This window comes from Hydra viridissima, unplaced genomic scaffold, assembly GCF_058129835.1.
Source record: "Hydra viridissima isolate aposymbiotic clone 2 unplaced genomic scaffold, HvirCarnegie_v1 scaffold_1, whole genome shotgun sequence".
In the NCBI taxonomy this organism is placed as follows: Eukaryota; Metazoa; Cnidaria; class Hydrozoa; order Anthoathecata; family Hydridae; genus Hydra; species Hydra viridissima.
In genome coordinates this window covers 27548886-27555794 of record NW_028324300.1, presented here as the reverse complement: position 1 = coordinate 27555794, position 6909 = coordinate 27548886, and the positions used below count along the sequence as shown (strand labels likewise).

The 6909-nt window shown below is 31.2% G+C and overlaps 1 pseudogene; it reads right to left on the bottom strand.

Moving 5' to 3' along the window:
- Positions 1-5398: 5398 nt before the first annotated feature.
- Positions 5399-6081, bottom strand: LOC149894255 (uncharacterized; annotated as a pseudogene).
- Between the last annotated feature and the right edge of the window lie 828 nt (positions 6082-6909).

Here is a 6909-nt window from a genome sequence, read left to right as displayed (position 1 = left end):
TTGTAATGATATAAAAAGATAACTGTAATAGCTTTTGCATAAATTTTTTAAATCAGATATTATCACTTTTTTTTTTTCTTAGTAATTTATAAATATATTCCCTATTTAGATACTAAATAAGATTAGATACTAAATAACTAGCTGATGATACTGAGAGAAAAAAAACAACTTTTTTTTTAAGAAATTTGTTTTTTTGAAAAATAACTTAAAATAAAGTTAAGCATGGATACTACCAGCCAACTTTTTTTACATGTCTTGTTTCGTGGTGCCATATTTCGAGTATAAAACCTTATAAAATAAGATATTCTCAATATATAAACAAAGTTTCTAATTAGACTTTCTTTCAAGTGAAAGACTTGGTCAACATGTTCATTATAAAAATATGCAAAATTACAATCACTTTTTATCATTTCAATAATTTATTGTATATTTCATTTAGTTTATAAAATTTCCATTTGTGTTTGAAAAACAGTGTACATTTTCGTGAAAACTTGAACTTTCCCTATCAAATAATCAGCAATTGATTTCAAAACTTCTTTAGCTGAGTGTGAAAAAACTAAATCACTTAAAACATTTGGTAATATGCAAGGTTCTAATTTTTTTTTTTTTTAATAACGCAGATGGCTGTTTGAAAATCACTTGCTCATTTGTAAAGATTTTGTTCTTAAATACTGTTGGTAATCGAGTCAATTGTAACTGCAACAGAGAAGCCTGACTCTGGGAGACAATTACTCATAGAATTAGATTGTTCTATTGAAAGGAGTACTAACACATTTCGATAAGCTGATTTGAATTGCATTGCTTTTGGTCTGCCACTCCAACCTCCTTTACTTCGTATTAATGCAAAAAAATTCTCTACACACTCCTGATTAAACTGAGCTGTGCAAACATAAAAGAAATCCTTATAAAGCAATTGGTTTGTGAGACAAATAATATTAAAGTAGTGACATCTAAACCCCAATGGCTGGATATACTTTTTTGACTATGAGCACCACAAAAATGCCACCCCTTAATCCAAACTCTCAAGTTTGACAGAAGCATATACATTCAAAGCAGTAGCAACTTCAGTACTAAATTTTTTTCTATTCCAGCTAAATTGATTGAACACATGGAATTATTACTATAAAATAAGCAATTAGATGTTTCTATTTTGTTGATAACCCACGGATCATCAATACAGAATTTGATTCACTGGTTTGCCATTAGATTAGAACTCCGATGATGTCACTGTTTTTGTCAAAATCAAGAAATTTCTTTAAAGAGATTTCATTAAAACAAGGCCACAATTCCGTTTCAATTTTGTCATGATGTCTACTTTAATTTTTAGTAAAGTGATAATCTCTGTGTTTCATAAAATACTCATGTTTAGAAAATGATCCCGCAAGACATCCCGTAATCCAATGTTCAGACAATTACACTTAAATGTAAGGATTTTTAGCCGAGTTGGCAGGCATTGATACTAACTTGAAATCTTAAGCTTGGTTTCCAATAGTTGTATGAATGTCGTACAACAGTTGTACAACAACTTTGTTTTTTAATGGAAACATTTTCTAGTGAAAGTTGCACAACTTAACGTCGGTTGTACAACAAACTTTATGATGTACAACTTCGGTTGTGAGTTTTAAAAAAAATGTATTTCTTCAACAGTATTTTGTTTTTTGTGCAAAACGCGCAGCTTGTTTTTTTTTTTTATTGAAAATCACACAAGAACTGTTGTGCAACAATAAAGTTTACAAAACATCGCTATTTTTTACAAAGCATGGCGGCGGCTCCTCCATCTGGTGTGTTAGAAAAAATCTCTAAGGCAGATTTTATGAACGAAGTTCAAAAATTTCCAGTTTTTCATAATAAGTTTGATTAGGAACTTAAAGACAAATGGAAAAAGAAAAATGCATGGGAAGATATTGGTTGTCTGTCAAACTTATCTGCTAATCAAGCGGAAGAAAAATATAAAAGCATTCGAAGTAATTATGGAAGGTGGCTGAAAGAAATATCCCATCAGGTTCTGGAAAGAATTCAGTCCCACCTCAGTTTCTTCATCTCGATAGGCTAAATACTTTTATAGAACATCGTAAAACAACATCGAATATTTGTTTACCTTCGTAGAGTAGGGTTTGTAATCCCGTGCTATATTTAAAATCCCGGGATTTCGGGATTACATTTACCTATTCCCGGGATCACGGGATTAATCCCGGGATTTGGAAATACCTGTTTTTGAAAGATTTTAACATATTATTTTAGAAAAATTTTAAGGAAATTAATAAGACATTTAAAGTATGTTTAGAAAAAACTTACAAATTTCAAGGAAATTCTTTGGTTTGATAATATTATACATACTTAATTATTAAATTATAAAGACGTTGTTTTTGTAGATATAATATACGTATGTAATTATTTTTTATTATTCTTAAAATACGTTTTGAGGAAGTAGAGCACATCCAAAGTTTCATACCCCGGACGACTTCTTATTTTTGTTGCAAAAAGTCCAGCCACAGAAAAAGCACGTTCTGATTCCACACTGGTAGGCTTAATAGTCATTAAAAAATCATACGCTCTTTGCAAAAAATCACCACGTGTTCCTCCATTTTCAAACAACACCATTTCTTTTTGAATTTTCATCGATAACGTCTCACATAGAGTTGGTATGCTGGGCAAATGTGCTTTTTTTATAGCTTTATTAAGTTCGTCTGTGATTCTTTTGCTGTTTTTAAGAGCAAAAGAAATAGATTTAGATGAAGAGTCAGAAGAATCAGAAACAATTTCGAGTAGTGCCTCATTTGAAACAGAAAGTTCAACTTCTGATTCAGACTCATTAGCTGTTAATGATGTAGCTGGATTTGTAGCGTCTAGTCTTTCAAGTAACTCAACTATTAATTTGCGACATTTTATTGAAGTCGGAACTGTTATTATCTCTATTTCAGATTCGCACTGAATGTTGGTTCTACCATTGTGCAGATACTGAAGGATCCCACTTGCATCGGTACGCCTTTGTTGCATTCGAAGAACGAGAGATGAATGCAACTTTTGATTTATAACGTTGTTAGCATCTTTAAGTTTTTTTAACATAAAAGTTATGGCAACATCGGCTGTAAACAAATTAGCATCCCGACGGCAAAGGGCCTCAACTGTTGCTTTTACTGGAAGTAGCGCATTAATGATAGCAGATACAGCTTTAAGCTCAATATTAGATAAAGCCAAAGATTCACCTTCCGGTAGACTTATGTCTATTAATGCCTTTTGTATACAATTTTTTAATAAATAGACGCGTTGAAGTATTGACAAAAGACTGTTCCATCTTTTCTTGCAGTCTTTAATTAGAGCTATTTGTTTCCCAAATTCAGCCGCAACATACTTCTGCAAGATATCGTTTTTTTTTTGGTGATCGTCTGAACATTACTTATACTTTTCGTACCTTTTTGATCACTGGACCACAATTTACCTCAGTAACATCAAATTGGTTTCCTCGATGCCAATTATGACTAGCATCAAGATCAACCAGTTTATCGTTGTCAGAAAAATCATCATCCTCGCAAGAGTTACTCTCTGAAAAATCGTCTTCTATATCTGATTGTTCGTCTTCGTCTTGCTGATCTATTTCTCTTTCTATATTCTGCTTTTGATATAGTACTTCAATAACGGCCAGTTGCACACCATGGGCAAAACATAACTGTTGTTATACAGGTAATATTCTCCCAACTTTTTTCATCACACTTGCTCCGTCAGGCATAATACCAACAATATCTTTTCTTAAATCAAGTCCATGTTGTGCAAGCTTTTGTTCTAATAGCTCAATACACTTATCTGCAGACATTGATCCCGTTATACGAATTAAGCCTAAGCTCCAGAACTGACAATTTCGTGCATGTAAATTAATATTCATGTAGCAACGGTTACGCAGTGATGTCCATTCATCAAAAGATAAAGAAAATCTTTCTCCTACACCGAATTCAGGTTTTTTTTTGCTAGCTATTTCAGTAATAAAAAAACTCCTTATTTTTTTGCTGTAATCTACAACCATTTTACGCACAGTGTTTACTGTTGTGGGTAAACTTTTGAATCCTGTAGCTATAAGACCTGCACGTATATCACTAGAACGGCATATCACGTTGAACGAAATCCCATCAATGGCTGTTAATCGTGCAAGTTTAGCAGGAAGTGATTTTTCTTCTCGCTCCAATATCGGAAAATAATTGGTTAACGTTTTGTTTTTTTTTTATTGGTGGTTCATCTCATGTGTTTACTGAAATAGTAGTTGGTGTGAGGTTAATTTTATGGACGGAAAGTAAGTGCGTATGGGGACCTTTCGTTGAACCACCCCCAATTTTTAAAATTTTTTTGCAGTCAGTAGACTTACACATTGCTGTTTGCCCTTTTTCTTCTCTTAAAAAATGTTTCCAAACAGCAGAATTACTTTTTTTGTCATATTCCATGTACGAAGCCATTATAATTTTAGAAAATTTACTGTTCAAAAAACCAGCAATTTTATTTTTTGTTAAAACTTGTACTATAAAATAGTCACAAACAGATAACGTCTATTCGAGATAAAAATTGTCAGAAACTTGAATAAATGCGACTAAGCACCAAAAATTTTTAAGAATGTAATTGCAATCCAATTTCAATTGTTATAACAACTTTAATCCAATTATTCAAAAACATAACTGCAAGAATTTCGAAATTGTTAAGTTCAAATTTTAATGCAATCGAACGAAAAAAATAATTTAATTTAAAAATGTTCAACTGAAAACGATTTCAAAAAAAATCCCAGGATTAAATGCTGAATCCCGGGATTTCGGGATTGTTAAAAACCGCGGAATCCCTGGATTTCGGGATCCCGGGATCCCGGGATTCCCAACCCTATCGTAGAGTCAGTGAATCGACAATTCATACAAATAATAAAACTAAAAGAAAAAGAAAAAAAGTTAGATTCTGATGATTTACTTGACAAAACTTTAGTGAAAACATTAGAAATAATTAACTCCAATATTGAAAATCCGACTGAAGAAGAGCAGGATGAAGATTATTTATTTATGAAATGATTAATTCCACAGCTAAAGCAATTAAACAACTACTCCAAAGCTTTGACTTAAGTAAATACAAGCAATTCTTCTCAAATTAGAGTTTCCAGATAAAGGTGAAACAATCTAGCCTCTCTGTTTAAGCTATTAATGTGAATAAATAATGTAAATATTACAGTCTAGCAAACTATTTTGTTTAACCAATTGATGTGAAAAACTACACATTTTAAATAAAATCATGGAAGTATAAAATACGTCTCTTATTAACTTTTAAGTAACTATTGGGGCATATCTAAAATTTAAAAAAATAAAAAAGTGTTGCTTTTTTAAATATAACATATTGTCATTTGAAAGAAGGTTTGTTTAGGTATATTACATATACTCTAGTTATTAACTGGATTGTGGCCACATGATTGAACATAGTCCAATTGCCACGAAAGACTTCCTTTAAATGAATTAAAATAATCTTTAAAAGTATTTCTCATTGCAATTGCATCAAAAACAGATCTATTACTTTTTGATTTCGAGAAATTAAGCAAACATGCTTGATCTTGTAAATCATTTTTCCAATCTCCTTAAATAACAATTCCTTATTTACTTTCACTATCAACAAAACCAGTAGGGATAGAATGTGCTCCGTCTGTTAAACGCAAATAGTTGTGAAGACAAACAGTAGCCTTTATTATGTTTTCCACTTTTGATGGTTTTGCTTTAATTGGAGATTTGTAAATTCTCCACCTTGAAGCTAAAATTCCAAAGATATTTTCAACTGTTCTCCGTGCTCTTGATAGGCGATAATTAAAAACTCTTTGCTTAACGGTAAGGTTTTTAACTGGGTATGGTTTCATTAACCATGGCTTAAGTGCAAATAAAAAGCATCTCTAACAAGGACTGGTGGAACTTTAGGATTGATTTCAGACATTTCTGGTAAATGAAAATTTCCCTTATCAAATGCTCTGCCAAATGTGCTTGCATTGAAAATGGCAGCATCATTATCCCTTCCATAAGCTTCAATGTCAACCATTGTAAAACAATATTTAGTATCACAAATGTCTAATAAAATCATGCTGAAAAATCGCTTGTAGTTGTAAAAAGAAGAATCTGATTTTGCAGGAGCCTAAATAAGTCATCTGACTTCTTAAGGGTATCACTCGCCTGTAATACAAAAAGGCTGAAGGTTGACCCTGGTGTATACTTATCCTAATATTTTTATTTTTTCACTTTTCATTACCTCAAGCTTAGGCTACATAACCTTTGACTCTAACAAATCAGTAGATAATAACTTATTTGAGCTTAAGAAATAAAAATTTATAGATAAACATAAGGGTAGTAAAACATTTTCTTTCTAAAATAAAATATAGTTAAAGATTTTCTTTTAAACTGCGTTAAAGTTAGGTTTACTAGCCCTGCTATCAGTCTGATCCACCATGTGCTTAACATAACCTTACATATATCAGGCTTTGTCAACTTCCAAATATTTTTTTAATAGAAAGCTTTTTTTAAATTTAAGCAATACTCTTCGCAAAATTGACATGGTTTACACATCAGAAAAACCGCAGCTAACTTTCAAAATGCGTGGAAATTCTTCTTCTTCTTCAAAAAAAAAAAAAAGCGCACTTATCCCAATATAAAAATATTTTAAGTAGCTTTAGCAAGTAAAAACGCTTAGAACCAATAAATATATGTATATACCAATAAATATATATACCAATAAATAACCAATAAATATATTTTTAAATATATTTTATCAATCAATTAATTTAATTTAGTTTAATGAGTTTAAACTAGTTATTGATTCGTACAAATGTCGTTGTTCCAAATAATTTAGAAGTAAATCCGTAATAATGCAGCAATGCAGCAAGTTCCTTTTGTTGTTGTTCTTTCTTTACAATTT